The sequence below is a fragment of the Rhinolophus sinicus genome, linkage group LG12, assembly GCF_036562045.2.
Source record: "Rhinolophus sinicus isolate RSC01 linkage group LG12, ASM3656204v1, whole genome shotgun sequence".
Classification (NCBI taxonomy): domain Eukaryota; kingdom Metazoa; phylum Chordata; class Mammalia; order Chiroptera; family Rhinolophidae; genus Rhinolophus; species Rhinolophus sinicus.
Genome location: NC_133761.1, coordinates 27,103,244 through 27,126,287, shown reverse-complemented (window position 1 = coordinate 27,126,287; position 23,044 = coordinate 27,103,244). Strand labels below are relative to the sequence as shown.

The 23,044-nt window shown below is 37.9% G+C and overlaps 1 pseudogene; it reads right to left on the bottom strand.

Moving 5' to 3' along the window:
• Positions 1-387, bottom strand: LOC109457595 (large ribosomal subunit protein eL22; annotated as a pseudogene).
• Positions 388-23,044: the final 22,657 nt, after the last annotated feature.

The following is a 23,044-nucleotide window of genomic DNA, read 5'->3' as shown; positions in this document are numbered from 1 at the left end:
TTAATCCTCATCTTCCTCCACTTCTTCTTCCTGGTTAATCTGGAAGTAACATGATTCGTAACTTTCTTTGCTGTTAGCAACTACACGCAACCAATCCCGTAGATCATTCTTCAAATACTTTTTGGTGAGATATTTCAAATACCTTTGGAAAAAGGCACCTCAGAAGTTGCGATGATCTTGCTCTTGCTTCTTTCAATGGTTACAACCCCTCCACTGAGATTCCCAGCTTTTCCATTCACTTTGATTCGCTCCTCAAGAAACTGCTCAAAATTGGCAGCATCCAGGATTCCATCTTCTACTGGGTGGGTGCAGTCAAGGGTAAACTTCAGAACGCGCTGCCTTTTTTTTTTTGCCCCGCTTAGCCACAAGCTTTTTCACAGGTGCCATGGTGGCAGCTGAGACAGAACAAGGAAAAGTTATTTTTTAAGATGGAAGAAATGACAGCATATTTGTATGCTATTGCCATTGAGCCAAAAGAGAGGGGGGAACTTGATGAGGCAAGAGAGAATTTTTGGAGTAGGTGAGAGGGGATGAGATCAGTGGATAAGTGGAGGAATTGATCTCAGACAGGAGTACACAGGGAGGAAGGCAGAGTATATGGATCAATAGCAGGTAGGTGGATAAGTTGTGGTGGTAGGAGGTTGGGGAAGTTCTCTTCTGGTTGCTTTTCTCAGTGAAACAGAAAGCATGACCATCAGCTGAGTGATGTGGGATAACTCAATTTCTCAGTCTATTGTAGATTTTGACTTATCTTGTGGTTGGGAAAGAGACCTTCTATTGAGGAAGTAAATGCATTATTGAGAGAAATGGAAATATAGATCTGAATTGATTGGTTTTAAACAAAATTAAATGTGACCTAATCATATGTCCCAAGTTGGGTGTATCATTCACAGTTTTCCACAGAAACAGAACATATATATGAAATTATACAATAGGAAGAGAGAGAGACAGACAGATTAATTTTACTTTAAGGTATTGGCTCATGTGATTGTAGGGCTGGAATGTCGAAAAGTCTGAGACTGCGGGGTAGGCTGGCAGGCTGGAGACCCAGGGAGAGTTGATTGCAGTTTGAGTGCAAAGGCAATGCAAAAGCAGAATTCCCTCTTCCTAGAGAAATCTTATCATTGCTCTTAAGGCCTTCAACTGATTGGATGAGGCCCACCTACATTAGGGAGAGTAATCTGCTTTGTTCAGAATCTACCAATTTAAACATTAACCTCATCTAAAAAATACCTACATAGCAACATCTAGACTGGTGTTTGACCAAACATCTAGGTACCATGGCCTAGCCAAGTTGACACGTCATAGTGGTGCAGTCTGAATTAACCAAATTGACCATTATTGTTTAACCATATTACCAAATTAACCATTACAGTGGAACAGTCTGAAGAAACGAGAATCAAAGTTAGGGGGAAATGGAATGGAGGACAGAGGGTGGATGCTGTCGAAGCAGCAGAGGGGAGCAAAGAAGACATGTACCCCACATTCAGTCTGACTTAATGTTACAGGAATGGGATTTGTTCTAGAATCAGGAACAAAAGTAACACATCAGTTAGGCATAATATAACTTTCAATTGTTAGAGCAACTCAGGGCATGATAGCTATGGTTAGACATTCTAGCCATATATGTTGACTATACTTGCCTAACAGTTATAATATTTTGCCTCATTTCTCCTCATACTGCATATAAAACATTAAATAAGATACATACCACATGTAATAGAACAAAAGAACCCTTCACGCTTATTTTTGTTCAATAAATTGAACATATTTTTGTATTTTCCCTACTTCCTGTTTTTTAAGGTATAAAAACAGTTTTAGAACAATGTGTGACAATGAATACTGGACATTGATTTTAATAATAGCAACAATGGTAATGATTATGAGTAGTTTTCCTGTCACCATGAATTTCATCATAGACAGACTGATGTGCCATTTTAAAGTGAGATTCTACTTCTACCAACTTTACTACAGCAAACAGGACTGAATATCTCACTATGTAATCCCCATCCTAGCCTAGCGTGTCAGACCAGGCCAATAAGAAGTTACTCTCTTGACTTTTTGGAATTACCTTATGTTATATATATATATATATATATATATATATATATATATATATATATATATATATATCCCTTTTTAGCTCAAGATAGCTAAATGAATATGTTTGTTATGATTATGGCAAGGGCTACCCATTGACTAAGTCTGATTTTCTAAGAATCAAGGTATAATTTACCAGTTACTATTTGACAAACCTACCAAGCAGAAGATTGTATTATAGCTATGAGTCCAGTGACCTCTCTCTTCATTTGTGAATTTTGCTGATAGGCATTATTTTGTTATGATCATAGACTTGTGTTATTTCACCATTGTTGTTGCTTTTCCTGTTTTTTTTTTTTTTTTTTTTTTTTTTTTAGCATATTCTTTCCTCTTACTATTCCTGGTAAGTCTTGACATAGGAACTTCACATATCTCTGTTTACTAGTCTCTTATGAGTACTATTTGAGTAATGATTTTGTTTTGCAAGTTACTTTCACTGAATATGCATAGTAACTACTATATCTAAAATACTCAATCTATGCTTTCTTTTTTTTTTTTAAGATTTTTTTTTTTTTTTTTTTTTTTTGATTGGGGAAGGGGAACAGGACTTTATTGGGGATCACTGTGTACTTCTGGGACTTTTTTCCAATTCAAGTTGTTGTCCTTTCAATCTTAGTTGTGGAGGGTGCAGCTCAGCTCCAAGTCCAGGTCCAGTTGCTGTTGTTAGTTGCAGGGGGCACAGCCCACCATCCCTTGTGGGAGTCGAGGAGTCCAACTGGCAACGTTGTAGTTGAGAGAGCCCCCGCTCCAACCAACTGAGCCATCTGGCCACCTGGGAGCTGAGCGCCAGCTCATTGACTTCATTCTAGTTGTGGAGGGCGCAGCTCGCTGGCCCATGTGGGAATCGAACTGGCAGCCCCGTTTCCCAGAGCTCGTGCTCTAACCAACTGAGCCACCCATCCGCCCCTCAATCTATTCTTTATGCATGCTGTGGTTAATCATAATTTTGAATTTTACAATTGAGGTAACGAAGGCTTAGAGAGATAGAGTAACTTACGTGAGATGTCACAGCTGATAAGTGGCAGGGCATGATTTGAACCCAAGTTTGTTGAACTCTGAAACCCTTCCTCTTTCCACTCTGTCGTGCTGCACACAGTTCATTTTATCTTTTCAACGATAATAATAGTTGATATTTTTTGAACAATTATCATGTACCTCTTTTATACATTTGGTATGTGTTATCTCATTTACTCCTTAAACAATCTCACAAGGTGGGTGATATTATTACGCTTACTTTGTAAAAGAGGAAATGGAGGCACAGAGAGGTTAAGTAATATGCCCAAAACAAACAACTAGTTACTGGTGGAGGTTGGATAAGTAAGGGAGATGTCATTATGATTCCAATTTGACAGCTGAAGAAACTGAGATTCGGAGAGATCAATGATTACTTCACGTTTTACAAAGCTGGTAAGTGGCAAATTGGAGCTCCGAGGTTCAAATTTCATGGCTTTAACAACAGTAGTATAAAAATTACCTTAAAAAGAGTAGAGTTCTTAATGGCCCTGAAAGATGTGAGAGCTGTGTAATGAGCACTCTAGCATTTATTGTATATAAAAATTAAATGATATGACTGTACATAAGGGATGCAGAAGAAACACATTAAGAATACTGAGGAACCATTTCACACCATGAAAGATGACTGTGGACCACTGAGAAACAGTAATAAAAGACAGCCCAACCAAGCGTGCAGAAATCAGAAATTGGGTTGCTCTTTGGAAACAAATGTCACTAGCAATTGCAAAGATATTTTTTAATCTATAAAATAAGTGAAACCATTTAAGTCTACATTCTTCTTTTCTCTTTTCTCCATGTTTAATAGCCAAATCACTTTGGTCAGTTTTTTCAACATTTGCAATGCAAACATTCATGACTTCATCCATATAATGCTACGAAGTGTGTAACCCAAAATTTAAGAACCTTAAGGCGTCCATTTCTGAATTCCTAGCTCTTTTCTGTTAAGGACTGAGTGTAACTATTTACAACCAAGAATGAGTGTTAGCAATAAAAGAGTCATTGTTCAGGTAGGACTTAATCTCAGTCCTAACTCTGTGGTTATTATGATGCTATTTTCGGTAGCCATGGTCCAGGCTGGTAGAAACCCTGCCATCCTTCATGCACATATCATGTGAACCAATAACAACATTTGAGACAGATGAAGGAAACGTAACAAAAAATTTTATACTCTTATGGGAATTCAGATTTGAATTTTATTAGGTTGATGCAAATGTAATTTTGGTTTTTGCATTTATTTTTAACCTTTTAAACCGCAATTACTTTTTTTTACCAAACTAACAAAACTCTCCAACTATTATAATGATTTTTTTTTTTAACGGGACTATCAGTCTGGTAAAATATTAACACAGTGACCCACCTGAAGGATTCTGTATTGCAAATTTGTATTGAATGTTATTGAGTCACAACATATATGACATGGAGTATATTTTAAAATCCCCGATCCTTCAGTTTCTATGTGGTATCAGTCATTTGAAATTCAAAATACAAACATGACAAAAATGAACGGAGTTCCTCTTGTTGATCTCAGTGTCTTAGTATGTATGTGTCTTTTGTGTAAGTATGACAAAATTTAAAGGCAGTTTTGTTTCTTTATGTGATTCTTATAATAGGACATTTATTTTTAGTAAAATTATTCATACTATAAATGTATCTCTTTGTTTTATTGGATATGCTAATAAAATATATTTTATGTGGATTTTTGGTGTATATTTATAGGAAAGTATAGATACTATTATAGCAACATGTTAGTAAGAAAAATATTGGAATTGATCCATTCTGGATATTTAGCAATTTAGGAAATAGTATTTAAGAACTTCATTAAGTGTTTGACAAGATATCATATCCCAACTCCTCACAGTGTGAGGAGGATTGGTGTGGAAATTCTAAGAGTTAAAGGTCAAACAGAGGAAGAGAGGCCTGTTGAGGACACGGAGAAGGTGTATCCAGGGAAAGTACAGGAACTTACCATCAAAACAGAGCAAACTAGAGTCACCATAGAATGAGGGCCATATTTTAAGATCACAGTAGTATTATTTACATATACTAGAAAAAGGCTGAGTATACCAGAAATTTTTCAGAATTTTCTGAGATATGCACAGAAAAAGATTCAGAGTGGAATTCCCTAGAAAAAAGTTGCAGTAATCCATCAACATCTTTAAAAAACTCATAAGGAAGGTGAGCATGATGAAGTCGCAGGGTTTGAGGAGTTTACAAAGCTTCTTTATAGGGCAAAGAAGATGTTGAACCAACTAAGATAAATCTCAGGGTAGGGAGATGAGGGGGAAGTGGCTAATGACCTTATAAAGTCGAGTGTGAGATTAATAGTTGTATGAACAGTAACCACATCATACATGCCAGGTGCTAGGCAAGGTGGTTTATATATGTACCTTAGTTTTGATTTTTACCAACAGACTTGAAGGTTCAGGGTGCTTGCCCAATAAGCTCGGGCTTGGGAATCTGACAGTGGGTTTCCTGTTATGATTCCACCTCCAACCCCCACCCCTGTTCTTGGGGGTTAGGCCAATTCCTGAAATGTCCTCCTGCCACTGATTCTAACAGGTCTGTTCTCCCTCTGTCTACTTCTGAAGTTTTATCTAGCAAATTGCCCCCTTGGATCAGGTAATCTTTGATCTTAAGGAACCAGCTCTGGAAACTCAACTGTATCTATAAGTAGCTCTTTGTAAATCTTGGTCTCTGACCTCTGACACTGCGGACCCCATTTCTGGCTCTGTTCTTGTTATTCCTGCCAAATTTCAATGAATTCCCCCTTACTCAACTGCTGTCTCCCTTTGCTTGTAGGCTATGGTGCATGTTCTTCTGGAATTAAGTTCGAGAAAGAACTAAAGGATAGAGCAAGAAATGGGTCAGATTCAGGTAGTCAAACTAGATTCAGGAAGGAGGAGAAAGTTAAGTAAGTCCCAATCACGAATGCTGGGCAATGTCTTCAGTACAACCCTAGTGTGAACTTGGCTCCAAACCTAGGCTGCCTTCCAAAGGACAGAGTGTTGACGTAAACTAATGCTGTCACTGTTGTTTGCTTACTGCAGTCTGATGTACCAGCAGCACAGGAATGGCTCAGGGCCCACAGGTGTATAACTGCAGCCAGAGGGGACACTCAAAGCAGGGGCTCACTGTTTCTACGTGGGGCAGGAGCAGAGGGGCTGTGGTCAATGGAAGGGTCTGACTAGATTGTACAGCAAATCTTCAAACAGTCATGAACACCCACATTTTCCATCTGCCTTGGAAAATATTGTTTAACAGCATTTACTCTTTCATTATTATTATAGTTAGGATTGTGTTTTAAAGGCAGAACCAAATCTTGCAGTCAAGATGAGTGTCGATGAAGTGAATTTTTAATGTGCTATGTTATTACCATTTTTAGACCAGGTGGACTGCCTTTTGTGATAGGGTGTTTATTCTTCTGACAATGTAAGGGCTATTCACTCACTTAGCAAGCTTATGTTGTTACCGACTATACACTGCACACTGTGTTTGTGCTGGGAGTAGAAAGATGAATAAGTTCCAGTTCTGACATCAAGGAAGCTAAAATAGAGTTAGGAGAACTTAGAATATAGTAGAATTATTTTTAGGAGCAATGATGTGTTTGGGGAGGCATGAGATGTCAGCATAGAATACAATGAGAGTATCAGGGTGACTCATCAACTTTATGGGGTTGGGAGGGTTAAGAAATCTCCATGGAGAAGGTTATCCTTGAAATGTGCCTGAAAAGCAAGTAAATGCTCTGTGAGTAAACAAAGACCGAGACACTCCAGGTCAAAGAATATGGGTGAGCAGACACAAATATATAAAGAAGTGGGGTATAGGGAAGGAACTGCAGTTTGAAAAAAAAAAAATTGACTATAACATGGTGGATGAATAAAAGAGATGTGAGATTGGAGGCAGAGAGAGCCTTAGAATACTATTTCTATGGGACTGAAAAAGGCAGCAGCCACAGGGATGGGAAGAAGGAGACAGTTTGAAAAAATGATTTTGAAAGGTCAAATCAACAGGACTTGGTTGCAGATTGGAATAAAGAACAAGAAGGAGTCTAAGATGATTTCAGGGTTCCTGGTCTGGATGATGGGATAGATGGTGGGTCATTTGCTAAGATGCAGAAAGTTGGGAAGAGAAGAAAATATAGAGTACAGAGTAGAGATGGTTTTGAGAAGTCTGAGTAATCGGCGGTGCAATAAATATTTCTAGACCACAGGAGTGAGGTCAGATGCAGAGGTGTCGATTTGCATGTCACTTGCATGTATGTGTCAAGCTGTCGAAGCTGCAGGAACTGATAAGATAGGAGAATGTTAACACTGGAAAGCAATAGAGAAGTCGTTCATGGCAATTACCAACATTAGAGGACCGGAAAGGAAGAGGATCTGTACAATAAACCAACGAGTGGCAAGACTAGTAACAAGAGAACTATTTCCTGTTAAATTAGGAAGAGTTGTTCCAAGAAGGGAGATGTCAGTATAGTCAGGTGGTATAGTCAGGTGATATAGTCAGGTGAGGCAGCGAGGTGAAGATTTCAAATAAAAACAGACCAGTCAATTAGAATTCCAAAGATGACCTTTGCCAGAGTAGTGTGTCAGGGGAATAATTCGAGCAGAATCTTGACTACAATTTACAGAAGAAAAGATTATTCTTTGGAGGAGCTTGCTTAGAAGGGGCAGGGATCACTAGTGGGGACTTAAAAGCCAAAAGCGTCTACCAGAGGTGCCAAAAAAAATGTATACACATTTTAAGAGTTGTTATCTATGCTCAAGCAGTAGTTTGTTGTAATCAGAAGTGTCTGGATGCTGATGGTAACCACTTTGAGCACCTCTTGTAATTACAGAAGTCAAACATGACTTATATTCATCTTTTGCTATTGGTATACAAGTATATTGAGTTTTACAATTAATACAGTTTTTTCCTTTCTTAAAATGTGTATACATTTTTTTTGGCACCATCTGTATTTTCAAACAGAGGAAACTTGAGCTTGTCTAGACGTCTGAAAGGAGCCAATGGAAAGAGCAAGAATTGAAGTACAGGAAAAATAGGAAATAACCTTTGCAGCAAATTACCAGAGGAGAAGGGAGGACATGGATTCAAGAATCCAGGTAGAGAGGTTAGCCCAGAATAAGAACACTTCTTCTTTTGGGACTTTGGAGAAGGAGGTGAGATTTGGCACCACCTCAATTTTTCCAAGCCTCCTGTAAAGCATCCTGCAAAGCATTCTAATCCACATTTTCCTTATTGTTGTATTATGATATACTGAATCATTGGAATGTTTTCTTCTGATATTTAATCAAACATCGGTGCTTGCTTATTAGTTGTTTTCACGTTTTTGACTTTTTTTTTTTTTGAGGATGTGATCTTTCTGGTACAAACATTTGCAAATTAAGCATTATTAAATCCACAAGAGCTGAAAAACCCTGAATGCCAGCCTTAAGTGACAGCTTTAATTCTCTCATTTGCGTGAGTGTTGGTGTCATAAGGCAAATCCCAAATGTCTGCTTACAGAAGTTCTTCTGTTGTATCTTTAAGAACTCCAAAATCTGAAGCTACTCTGCTCATGTAATTTGCTCTGAAGTTTTCCTGAAAATCGAAACTTTAGTTTCTGGTTACCTCCCTCCTTCTCCCCACACTTCCATTCTTCTTCCAGCAGTATTTCCTTGGGTGCCGCCATGGGCCAGGCACTGTTCTTGGGCCTGGAACATAGCAGTGGGCAAGCAGAGATGGCTTCTGTCCCTGTGGAGCTTACATTCTAATGGAGGAGCTGGAGAATAAATAAGTAAACAGAAACATGAACAAAATGATTATAATTTGTGCTATAAAAGAAATAAAGATGGTTCTGTGATAGAGCTGTGTATAAGGGGGAGCCTTCGTTAGATATGGCGGCTGGGGAATACCTCTGTACGGGAGTACCATTTACTCTCCAAACAGAAGATAAAGAAGCAACCCTGTGAAGAATTAAGGAAAGAGTGTCCCTAGAAGAGGGAACAAGAGAGTCCAGCAGGATCTAGAAATCATAGACAAGCCAAATGCAGCTGCAGCCCAGGGAGTGAGGGGCTGGAATGGGCTAAGAGAAGAGTTCTTGCAGAGTTTGGGTTGTGTTTAAAGGCTCCGGGAGATCAAAGGGTTTTTTGTACACAAGGAGTTACATACATCAACATATACGTTTTAAAAAGTACTTTGCCAGCTGGATGAAGACTAGATTGGAGAGGGAAACACTAGAAGCAGAGAGATCAGTCAGATGTTGATGGATTAATCCAGGTGGCAGATGGTGGTGGCTTAGACTATGGTGGTAGCAGTGGAGAGAGAGAGAAGTGGAAAGTATTCGAAGTATGCTTTGGAGGTAGAACTGACTGATGGACTGAATGCAGAAGGGATGTGGATGTGGGTAAGGAAAGGATCCAGGCTGACTTGTATATTTCTGGTGTAACTGAGTGTCCCTTACTATGACTGGGAACACGGGGAAAGGACAGTTTTAGGAGGTGAGGATGGGGAAGAAGCAAAACATCTGTCCTGGATCCAACACAGCCTCATATTCCTTTTTCCTGAAATGCCTGCCATCTTTTTTCTACATTAAGGAAAAAGAAAAACAAAAACACTCCTACTTATTCTTTAGGGCCCAGTTTAAATATCGCCTTCTCTGTGCTCCCGTAGTCTATTGTAATTTCCATCCTATTGTGTTGATTATAGAAAGTGCCAGTTGTTATTTCCAAGAAAATGAAATAGGCTTGGGAGGAGGGATTCCTGTGGTTTCCACCCTGCCTTATTCTCAAGATAAAAACTTCTGCTGACTCCATTTGAAGGAAGCGAGCCAGCCGTTATCTCTGGGTTCCATTGTAGTTGTTTTTACATGTCTGTTTCTTTTGCTGTGTCTGAGCTTTTTAATGGCAGAGTCACTGTCTTATTAATTTTTGTATTCCTAGCACTTAGCTCACAGAAGACACAAATACATGTAGAATAAATAACATTTAACTGCATAAATAGATGATCCCTAAGGATGGGCTTTGTTCACGTATAGTAAGAAATAAAAAGGAGCAGCCAAGTAGGTCAGCTAACTCTAATAAGCTATGGTGTGTAGTTATGTTTTGAAAGTTATAGCAAGGTGTTTAGTAATATTTAGAAGTGAGTGGTTTCTCACACCAGTTACAGTTCACCACTCACCTGATTTTTATTGAAATGTACATATGGTTTTAGGGCTCACAAGTCATGTACAGCTCAACAGTTTTAGAAACTGAAGAAGAGTTCTAAAAGGACTGTAGGTCTGTGCAGCTTACTAAGAGAATAACCATTTTTTTCATCATATATATTAAAGTCTCTTAAAATAGATACCACTTAGCATGAGAGAGAGAGAGGATGCTAGCAATAATTTTGTTCACTAAGAGAGGATTGGCTACCATTCTTGGACTTAGTTGTTTTTTTTATTTGAAATTTTTGTTTTATTTATAGTTGACATACAATTGTATTAGTTTCAGGTGTACAACATAGTGATGAGGCATTTATCATATACCTTACGAAATGACCACCCTGGTAAGTCCATTCCCCTCTGACAAAACTTGGTTGTTTTTTAACTGGAAAAATACAAAACTGCTCTATATAGCACAGAAACCAAATAGACAAAAAGTATTTTTTAAAGTTATTCTTTAGCAATATTAACAATAGCTACTATTTATAAGCACTTATCATGGACCTGTGACTATACCTTCTGCTGTGGAGAAAACTATATAGTAAATCTGTTTTACAAGAACATGAAATTTTTTCAAAACAATCTTTGAAAGGTTACTGAAAGATTAAAAATGTAAAGAGACACTTCTAAAAAAGAAGTAGGATGGGGATGAAACCTACCATGTTTGAATACAAATTTCAAAATGCAGTGTTTGCAACTGCATGACACTGAAACAATAATAGACAGTAGTCAGGCCAGAGAATCACAATATATAGACCAGAAACACATACCATTGTGTAAGAGAATTTAATACATACCAAAAGAGGCATTACAAAGCAGTGGAGAACAAATTGATTATTCAATAAATGGTACAATAACTAGTATTGTTGTAGTATAAAAACAATCAATTTATTCACTCTGTACCATACACAAAAGTAAATTTCAGGCAGATAGGAGTGTTAAATATAAAATTAATCCGTAGATAATAGAAAAGAAAAAAAGAATTTACTTTTTATCAGGCTTCTAGAAGGGGAAGAGGACTTTCCAAGCTTAGGAGTAAAAGAAGAAAGCAGCAAGGAAAAGATCAATAGATTTGTCTTATTCGTGTAGATAAAAGTTTTGCACAACCTCTTTTGAAAAATGAAAACCTCAATCCAATCTAAATAAACTGCCAAATGATAGAGTAAGATAAAGCATTTTTAGGAAATTTAATAAATGGAAGTTTAATGTGTTTACTATATGAAGAATATATACAAATCTCTTAAAAATTCACACACATACAAAAGAAATAAAACTGATAAGCAAATATGGAAAAATATATGTGTTCGTTAGCAACCAAAGAAGTGCAAATTAAAACAAGATTCAAATACTATTTTTGCATATCAAAATAGCATAATTCAAATTAATGAAAATATTTAGTGATGGAGAGAATATGGTGAATAGGCATCCTCTTACATTATTGGTATTTACCTAAATTGTTGTTTGAAATCAATTTAGTAATCTTTATTGAGTCTGAAAAAATGGTCATATATTTTGACCTACAATTTCACTTCTAAGAATCTATCAAAGGAATGAGTTGCTAAAAGCAATATCAGAATATTCCTTATGGGGAAAGATGTGTACCAGTGTTTATATTAGCGTACATGGTGGCTGTAACAAATTACCACAAATTTGTTGGCTTAAAACAATAGAAATTTATTTTCTTACAGTTTGGGAGGCTGGGAGTCCAAAATCATTATCACTGGGCTGAAATCAAGATGTCAGCAAAGCTGTGCTCCCTCTGAAGTCTCTAGGGAACAATCCATTCCATGCCTCCTCTTCCAGCTTCTGGCATCTACTGGTATTCCTTTGCTTTAGCCTACAGAGAGATGTTACTTTAGGTAATAAAGCTTCTCCCAATTGCTCTGTGCTTCCACAGCCCTCTCTACGCCCCCTGCCACAATACAGAAACCTGATTCCAACTGCCTGTTGACTTCTACTACATATTCTCCACTAATTCGTTACTTCTGAGAGATCCTGGTTTATGTCTGTCTCAGTCATTATTGCTGTGCTAGTTTTCTATCTTCTAGTACATTGCCCAGCACATAGTTGGTGCCAATAAGTATTTGTTGAGTTAGTGAGTGAGTTAGTGAGTAAGTGAGTGAATGAGTGAATAAATGAACACAACCAGTAGGAAACTTCCAATTGAGCAGCATTCACTTACCAAGCCTCCTTTTTACACTGAACTTCTATTAAATATGCAATTGATCAAGGGAGGCTAAGCACTAGATTTGATAGGTCAGACAGAACTTGCGTTCAAGATTTGTTTTTCCTTCCTTAGTTGTGTGACTGTGTTTCACCTAACATCCCTCGTCGTCATTTTTGTTTTTTCGGTCTATAAAATTCAGAACTTGGATTAAAGTACTATATCTGAGCTCTCTTTCTGTCCTGCATTTCCGTGAGTTTTGCCATTTCCCAGTCAAACCATTTCTTTGTTCATGCACCTCTCTCTGTGTGGAATGCCTTTTCTCCTCATCTCCCCTGGAGAATTCCTAATACTCCTTAAAGCATAGCTCATTTGTGGCTCCTATTTCCCCCCTAGAGCTGGTAGGATGCCTCACTTTCCTTCCCAGAACACTTTGCAAACATCACTATTATAGGACATACCACATTACACATAATTGCTTATGTGTTTGCCATCCCACTCCCCGCCTCACCCCCCACGCTCATCTAAGATGGCAGTTCCATGATATTTTCATGTTTTAAATCTTTTTGTATCCCTACTCCTGAATGCAGTTCCATCATCAGTTAACAGAAAATGCAACTGAATTATTTTTCCTGCTCTCCCATGTTACGTATAAGCATCTTAGAATATTGGGTAAGAAAAAGGGAGGAGAGATGTTAATATCATGGCAAGTCAGAAGCAACTGGGTACCAGCATTGAACTGCAGTCCTACAGTTTGCAGCCATGTAAGTTCAGGCCAAATACTTTCTCTGTAAATATAATTCCCAATATCTTCTAAACAATAGATGTATTTGGCTGGGGTTGATCAGAGCAGGGAAGGGAGGCATAGTTTACCTCTTAGGAGAAAGTAATAGGAATTAACCTTTTTGAGATACCTGGATCCATTTAGTAATTTCCTTGTGGTAAATTGCTTAAATAGAACCTTAGTGGCCTACAGAGTTAGCACATCAGCCTAAAAGTAAGCAATTTACTCTCCTTTCAGTTATAGGATTAGTCTTTAATGGCCCCCTTGAAATCTTAATGACTTCCTTTGAGTGTGGAATGGTGTAGACTTTCATGGTATTCAAACGTAATCGTTTCAAATCAAAGCACATATATTTACAGAGCTCTGTGAAAAGCATGGTGCTTAGCTGTGGGGCATACAAAGATGAATAAGATATAGTGCTATCATCAAGGAGGGTACTATCTTATTGGGTACACAAAGCAGATGTACGATAAATTAAATAATAACACACGATTTAAATAACAATTCGAGAATCTCATTGAAAAAATTTCACAAGGAAGTAAGTGATTAATTGGCAGATTCATTATTCAGACTACATATTGTAGGCATTCCAGAGAGTGGGGAGAACCCTTTAGGTTATGAAAGCCTTTATGAAAAGGAAGTATTTTAGTTATTCCTTCAAAAGTCTCTAGGAAAGGAGAAGAAATTTATATTATCTGGGGACATGAGTGAAACCAGAAGGCAACCGAGTCCGGGGCTTGTGCTGCCTGCGCAGCTCAGCCAATAAACCGACACAGGAGTTGGGTCTTAGGATAAGCGTTTATTATCAGACCACCAGTGGTCTGAGAAGACAGCGGGTTAACACCTTCAAAAACTGCCTTAACATTCAGACTGGCTGGGGGTATTTAAGGGAAAATCTGGGCATTCCTCCAGAGGCTACATGAGGGTTCGGGGGTCTTCATGGAGTCTTCTCTCTCTGGCCACGTGGTTGTCTGGAGGAGTCAGCAATTCAGGAACAATGATGGGAGTAGCCTGGGAAGAATGCTAGACCACGGAGGTTGTGATCAATAAGCCTAAGGTTATTGATCATAAATTCCAGGGTAATTTTCTAAAACAGAGAACTGGGACAGGGGACATTCCAAACTATAGTCGCAGGGGAATGATCTGTTGTTAAGCTATAGGTTAAGGAAAGGTGAGACGTAGACTTTGGGAAGCCTCTACTATAGGGGTCCCAAAGGGGCCCTGCTTCAGGACAGGTAACACTATTTATCAGGAAGTAGTAGGTAATGGGTGACCTGAGTCCTTTTGGGCTGCGTAACAAAGTACCACAGACTAAGTAGCTTATAAACAACACAAATGTATTTCTCACAGTTCTGGAGACTGGAATTCTGGATTTGGGTTGCCAGAAGGGTCAGGTAATGGCCCTCTTCCAAGTTGCAGACTTCTCATTGTATCCTCATGCAGTGGAAGGGCCATCTGTATGTCTTCTTTGGAGAAATATCTTTTCGTGGCCTCTGCCCATTTTTCAATCAGATTGTTAATTTGTTTGTTATTGAGTTGTATGGGTTTCTTATATATTTGGATATCAGCCCTTTATCCAATGTATCATTTGCAAATACATTTTCCCATTCAGTAGGTTGTCTTTTTGTTTTGTTGAAGGTTTCCTTCACTGTGCAGAAACTTTTTAGTTTGATGTAGTCCCATTTGTTTATTTTTGTTTTTGTTTCCCTTGCTCAATACTACTTATTGATGTCAAATAGTTTACTTCCTGTGTTTTCTTCTAGGAGTTTTGTGGTTTCAGGCCTTACATTTAAGTCTTTAACCCATTTTAAATGTATTTTTGTATACGGTATGAGAGTGGTTCAGTTTTATTTTTTAGCATGTATCTGTCCAGTTTTCCCAACACTACTTGTTGAAGAGATTGTCATTGTTGCAGGTATATTTTTACCTCCTTTATCATAGATTAGTTGACAATATAAGTGAGGGTTTATTTCTGGGCTCTTTATTCTGTGCCATTGATGTATGTGTCTATTTTTGTGCTGTTTTGATTATTATAGCTTTGTAGCATAGTTTGATATCAGGGAGCATGATACCACCAATTTTGTTGTTGTTTCTCAAGGTTGCTTTGGCTATTCAGAGTCTTTTGTGGTTCCATAGAAATTTTAGTGTTATTTGTTCTAGTAGTAAGAAGAGTGACATTGGTATTTTGATAGAAACTGCATTGGATCTGTAAATTGCTTTAATTAGTGAGGTGATCACATTGTAAGTTATAAAAATGTTGAATCACTATATTGTACACATGAAACTAATATAACCAACATAAGATTGTATGACAACTATGCTTAAATTAAAAAAAATTTATAAAGTTAATAGTGAAAAAAAAGAATGTGTACACATAATTAAATATATGAAAAATATTGACACAGTATTATATGTAACATTTCAGATGTTTGTCAGTTATATTATGAACATTTTCACATATAATTAAATAGTTTTTAAATGATTTTTCAATTTTTTATTTCTGCATACTATTTTAACATGTAGATGTACCACACTATGTAACTATTGTTCTCATGCTGGATATCTTGGATGTAACTTTTTATTTTTTTGACATTCATAAATAACAACTGAGTAAATAAAAAAAAAGTAGATGGGATGAGGGAGCTCTCTTGGACCTTTTTAATAAAGGCATTAACCTCTGCCATCATAATTTAATCACCTCCCCAAGGCTCCACCTCCAAATACCATCACATTGGGCATTAGGATTTCAAGGTATGACATTTGGGGGGCCACAAACATTCAGACCATGGTATGAGTAAAGCACTAGGGTCGGACAGGGATATTGCTGGGGGGGAGTTCAGTCAGTAACATAGCACCTAGAGGGAAACCAGCAGGCAACAACATGTGACATGGTCTTGGCAAGAAATCAGTATCAAGAGATCCTTTTAAACGAAAAAGATGTCAAGATAATTGATATATATATATATATATATATAAAATAGTTCATTATAGCAACAGTGGCAATTAAAAATAACAGTGGTGGCTACAGTAATAAACAATTTTCAGGAGCTTATTAAGTTCCAGGCACATATGCATTATCTTATTTGATGTATTAATTCTTCTAATCCTTACTAATTTATAGATCAGGTGCCATTATAATTTCCATTTTGTAGGTGAGGATATTGAGTCATTAATCCACAAAGTAGAAGATACTAGTTAAATGGCATATGGGAATTTTGTCCACAAATAGTACCTGGACAAAGGCTATCTTGGGAAACTTCCAGCCCTACAAGGATCTGAGAATTAGGCAGGTTGTTAGGAGATGGGTTATTACAAAAGGGTCTTTATTTAATCTAGTCTGAATCACTCATTCACCATGTACCCACCAGCCTATGAATTTAAGTCACTACCACCCTGTAGCATTTGTGCCATGTGGCCTGGAATTGCCCAGTACTTTCGTATCGAGACTCTATTTCTGCCTATTTTGTCCTTCCAGTTCTGAGACCTCTGCCTTGATTCCTGCCTCCAGCTTCTATATTGGTCTTTGGACTTGCTCTCTCCAGTTCTAAAACTTAGTTTTCACTAGTGTACTCTGACTTGGTTATCATCTTATTTGGGGCCTGTTGGACTGTTTCTAGCACGAAGTTGTAGTTTCCATTCCAACCCCTAAACTCAATTTTGTGGAATCCAACGCCATCTTCACTCAATATTCCACATAGGCCAACCCTAGGGTTCCTTCTTCACTGTTCCTCTAAGTGGAGATAGGGTGGGTGGGATATGGGTGGGTTCAGACATGAAAAATATTTGGTTGTGTTTGGGAATCAATGAGTGTGGCTGGAGCAGAGTTCTTCAAGGGAATAGAGGAAGACAAGCTTGGCACAGTCTTTTAAGATCAAAAGGGAGAGGGCCTTTTACCTTGAAATACTTGAAATGTAGGATTACTAACAATTATAAAAGAAATGATAGCAATGTGTTTTAGATGCTCCAACTCTGGGCTGTTTGCAAAATAAAGTCACACGTGGGATCTATATTAGGTAGATTTTTCTTTTCAGTTTCCAGTAATATCTACAACCTTAGGTTAATATTTCTTAAGGGTTATTCATTGGAATATCAGGCTCAGATATATAAAATAAAAATTTCTAAGTTGTGCTCTGTACCTACTGGATCAGAATCTCTTTGGGTTTGGAGGTAGTAGATTTTTAATTCACATATTAAGTTATTGTGCACACCAAATTTTTAATGAAAAGGAAGACCAATAAATACTTTAGACATGCAATCAGGCTTCACAGAAAACTAAGAACTTTTGTGATTTATTGTGATTCTAGTGATAGTTTTTGTGTCTTTAGCAATATTGTTACTTATCTTAATATCTCACCATTGTGATTCTCAATCACAACCTATTTCACTCTTATAACTAGCATTCTCTACTCTCCTACTTGCTATCTCCTGATTTTTGCCTTCTCTCGATTTCTACTACTTTATAGCTTCTACTGCCTCACAACTTTTGCTTCCTGCCTTTTCTCTGGATTTTTGTCCGCTCTGTCTTTCCAGTGATTTTGTCATTGTCCAAGCAGAATTTGTTGTACAAGGTTTTAAATCAGAGATGAGTAGATCTCTGAACAAGATAATGCTCATAGTTTTTATTTCCTATCCTCATGAATAAGTTAATATTTGCAGGATTATAGAAGAAATAAAACTGTGATTTATATTTCCCAAGTTATGTAATTAAAATCTCATTCTATCATGTTCCCCCATCTTCCTCTAATGCTACACATGTAAACTCTCCAAGAGAGATAACTTGAATTATTTAGTTTTTTACTTTCCCAAGTAGAGTGGCCCTGCTAGCAGAGGTTTCACGCCATTTCACATGTCCCTGGCTAGCCTTGAGTCAGGCACCTATCCTGTGGCTATAGCAGTAAGGTTACATGGTCAGCTCTTCTTAAAAAAAGAAATCATGGACCAGCGAAAGACTTAAAATATAAACATATCACTCTAATATGTGGTCGCATTAGTACTTGGTGATTTGGAGCTTTTGGGATAGGATATTATATATATATTTTTAGGTTATTGTGAAAATACAGTCTAACACATCATTCCCAGCCTCAGTTACACACAAGGAGCTCACAGTTGGCTACATCACTGGGTATATGTCACCGTGGGCTTACAGTAGAAACGCAGAGATAGGGATAAGCATATTCCAAGAACCACACACTACTACCTCTCTATTCCAGAGAGGCTGGATACACCATAAAGATTCAGGAAACTTTATTTCAAGTGCTGTCTAAAAACAAGCCAATAAAGTTGGTTGAGGGACTCTGTAGATACTCAAAAAGTCATAGGCCTATAGCTTCTTCAGACCAGGGAATCAATTACACGCTAGGTTCCTTGAGAAACCATGCATTATTATTTATAGCAGGCATGCCAATTGATTATTATGGACTATACTTAAAAAATAAGAAGCCTTGATTTATAGGCACTTGTTTTCTCACAGTAGATATGAAATGCTGGTGCCCACTGTGTTCATAAGACAGGAAAAATTATTCAACACGTGTCATGGGGGCCATATTACAGGGAAATCTAAATGAATAATTATTTTCCTGAACACTATTAAACATATTACATGGAGCATGAAACTCCTATTCAAAAAGAATTGCTCCTTGTGAAGAGGAGATTCAAAGTTTATATTCTGTAAAGTCTTTTCTACTGGCATTATTGTGAATATTTATGATATATATGAAGTTCCCAGCTCTTCACTCAACAAATATTTATTGAGAGCCTATTATGTTCCAGACATTGTGTGTCAGTCATGGGCAAAATAAAATCCCTCTCTCATGTAGCTTACTTCCCAGAGGAGGCCAACAGAAACAAATCAGATGATTCCAGATGGTGGGAAGTGGCTTGAAGAAAATAAACGAGAGTAATGGACTAAAGTGTAAGGGGATGGATGGGGGTGAGATACTTTTACCAGAATGGCCAGGAAATGATGCTCAAAGGAGATAAACTGGAAATGAGATGTGGAACTGAGATGTGAATGAAGAGCTGCAGGAACATCTATTTAATGTTGCTGAAGTGTATATTAGGAACACTTTGGTATAATCTATGGAAAATTGAAGACTCACTTGCTCTGTGACTCAGGAATTTCTCACTCAGTGATATACATATTCAACAGAACTGCCAGCATGTTTGGGCCAAGAGTTATGTAGAAAGATTACTGTCTACTTATCTGCCTTGTAAAATGATGTTCACATCTGCGCTAGTCTCACAGTACTCAATGCTGAGGGTGTGGAGTTGGGATGTGATAAACAACATTTCTCAATGTTATTGATTTACTAAAATATTTATCGCTCCAAACACCTCCAGTGTTTCCAGTTTCATGGTCTCAAACTGAAAACAACCTAAATGTCCATCCACAATTGAAAGCATAAATAAATTGAGTTACTTCATACAATGGTATACTTTTCAGCAATGAAAATGAAATTACATCTACATACACATCAGAGATGAATCTCCCAAACACAATGCTAAGTGAAAGAGGCCAGACGCAATACATGATGTGTAATTCCATTTATATAAAGTTCAGAAAGAGGCAGAGCTAAACTCTAGGGCCTAGGGAATACAAGCCTAGGTGGTAAATCTGAAAACAGGTAGGGAGGCAATTCCTACGTAAGTCAGGAGTAGTTCCCTCTGTGGAAGTGGTTCGTGCTCTGGAAGTGGACAGGTGGGAGGCTTTTGGGGTGCTGGCCATGTCTATTGATTTGCAGAAGAATCCCCCTTTCCTGATAGTCTCTATTGACCAGATTATGTTTAGATGGATCTTCCCTTTGTGAGACTTTATTAAACTCTACATTGTTATTTTGTGTATATAACTGTTTGTTATATTTCACAGATGACAAAAATTCATAAAAGCACAACCCATATATAATTTGAGTATTACCTGTACAGTAAAATGAAAACACAAAGCTTACTTTTCAAAATGTAAAAAATGAAAAACATATTAAGATGAAATTGACAAATTATTAATGATATTTTATATTTTACTTATAATGTTTGAATTTTTCTTAAAAATATGTTTTTTGTTTGCAGTAGAAACATCCTATATATCATTAATTTTTAATTTGCTACCCCATTGCTTTTTATCTGTTGAAGATGCTGATGAGTGATTTAGTCTTACCTTAAACCATACCAGAATGTATTTTAGCTATTACATTAGCAACAGGAAAGGAAAAAATATATATATATTATATTTTATGTAATACCCTTTATGCTGAGAATGCCTTAAGGCATTTTACAGAGTAAACATTAATAATGAATAACTTTGAGCAGATTTTGCCGTTGCTGTGCATTTAAAATTCTCTGAATATATCAAATAAGGAAATTTTGGCCAGAATGCAAGGCTTTTGTTATTTTTAATATTTATTTCTGAGCCTACTAGGGGTGCATATATAATAAAACACCATGTTAAAATACTATCATAAAAAAAGATTTACCTGTCTACTTATCTACTTTGTAGATGCTCACATTTGTGCTAATATCACAATGCCTACTACTAAGGGTCAGGAATTGGGCTCTGTTATTCAATGTTACTGATAGCTAGTATTGATTCCTGAATAATTTAATGCTCAATCCCCCATGCTATAAGGATACAGGGGGTACAGTACTCTCATCATAAAGGAAAACCTTGTATGTTTTTTCTTTGCTGTCATTTCTTTTTTTCTGTGTATCTGTGTGTCTCTGTGCGTGTGCACTTGTGCAAGTCTTCACAGAAAATGTACTTTATTAACTACGGTTTATCACCCAAAGGGATAAAATCTGTTAACAGCCCTTAGTCACACTTGGTCTCTTTCTGGCACGTCAAACATGGAGCTTGGAGGTTGCTGAGACAAGGGTGAACTAAGTTGTATTAGTAACCCAGGGACCCTCTAGGACAGAATATTGAGATGTCACAAAAGTCAATAGTATAAAGACCTATTGAGGCAGCCTTGTTGGTCCTGAGAAAGTCCCAGTGGCAGAATGGGCATAAAGATTTCAATGACAAAATTAAGAGATGCAATTTCTATAGCAGTTCGAAAGGCTTAAAACCAGAGGATTGGCTTGGGTGACAAAATGGATGGTTAAAGAGCAGTGGTTTTTCTGGGGTCTGTGAGGCAGTAGACACCACACCCTATCCACACCTGCATCTGCATCCAGATGGCAGACTTGGTGTCTGAGTGTCTGATTCTAAGAACTGCGACGGCAGGAAGCCAGGCGAGAGAAGGATCTTTGTCTCATACTTCAAGAACAAGTAGTGCAGTTCAGCCCCGAGTCTCCACCTCAGAGGTGCTCAACCCAGCTGTCTTTCTTTGGGGTGGACTAGCAAACGTTGATGTCCTTACAGAAGTGACAGCAGAAACAAAATGGAGAGTTTCCTTAGCCAGGCTTTTGAGCAGCCTTCTCCAAGGCTGCTGTTCTGGGGAAATGCAATCCTCAGAACAGTAGCACAAACGTCACCTGGAAACTTGTTAGAAATGCATGTTCATAGATCCTCGTGCAGACCTACTGAATCAAAGTCTCTGACAGTGGAATCAGCATTTTGTGTTTTTATGAGCCGTCCAGGTAACTCGGGTACAGGGTGAAGGTCGAGAGCCACTATCCTAGTGCAACCAGCTTCCGGTGGAGGTGGTGGAATCCTCTAGCTTCAAGGCTCTAACAACAGGGTGCAAACCACCAGGAGTGGCCCTTTAGGTCTCTATAGGTGGCGACCATGAGCTCTAGCACTAGTGGACAGCATCAGCAATTAGTGACAACATCAGGGGCCAATGTGCTATCTCGATAATGATGGCAAAAACAGCATTGTGTTAATGTCTGGAAAAACCCAGCCTTCATTCCTGCTGGGTTTCCACCAGCCTCAAAGGAGCTTCTCTGAGTTCTGGCTTCCGTGTGATTTGAGAGTGGATCAGTTAGAACTTTGGACTCCAGAAAGCAGTCTGGGGGGCTTTTGAACACTCAAGGGAGGGGTATCTGACAGGAGGAAAGACTAAACTCTTTCTAAGTCTTTGATGAGGAGACTCCAGCGCTGTGTGATGCAGCACAGGGGGCTTAACCCTATAAAGGGGCATTTCCTAGTTATGTAAGGAGGTATTTTCATTTATTCATTTACATTTTCAGTCAGTTTGTCTAAAATGTTAAAACTGGAAACGTTTTCGGAGTAATTCAATGGTTGGTGTCCTGATTTACACCATTCCTGACCCTACAGCGGGATCTCTCAGATGGCCTTCTGTCTAGGACAGGGCAGCAAGGAAGGAGTTGGTGGTCCTGCGGGAAGCAGCCCCCAGGAGGTTATGACAAAGCATTCACTGGAAACGTGCTGCCTTTATTCTCTCAGGAAAATAGAATGAAAGTCAACATTGCCCTCAGAAAGAAAACTTAGTATTTACTGTAAGACAGACCACAGGACCTTTGTCATTCTTATCTATGGCTTCTGTTATAAGAGTTAACATTTAAAAAAAATGTAAAACAACAGGAGGACATTGTTAAGCTCTAACATAACGCAGTGCAAAGCTGAGACTGGAGAAGATTAAGGAAACTAAAGGTATTTATGTAAACTTTCCTCTGCCTTGACTTTTAAATATTTTGTGCAAGCTCTCCTCTAACAAAGATTGAAGAAAAAAATAATTCTCGTACCTTAATTATAAAGCCACATCTGATGTTAAAGAAGAAAATATTGTTATGGCTAGGCCCAGCATCTTTATTTTGTATTTTACATTCTCATTAGTTTCTCTCGTTTCCCCCCAGCCGAAGAATACATTACAGCATCTCCATATTAAAGGACTGCAGGACTGTATAGATT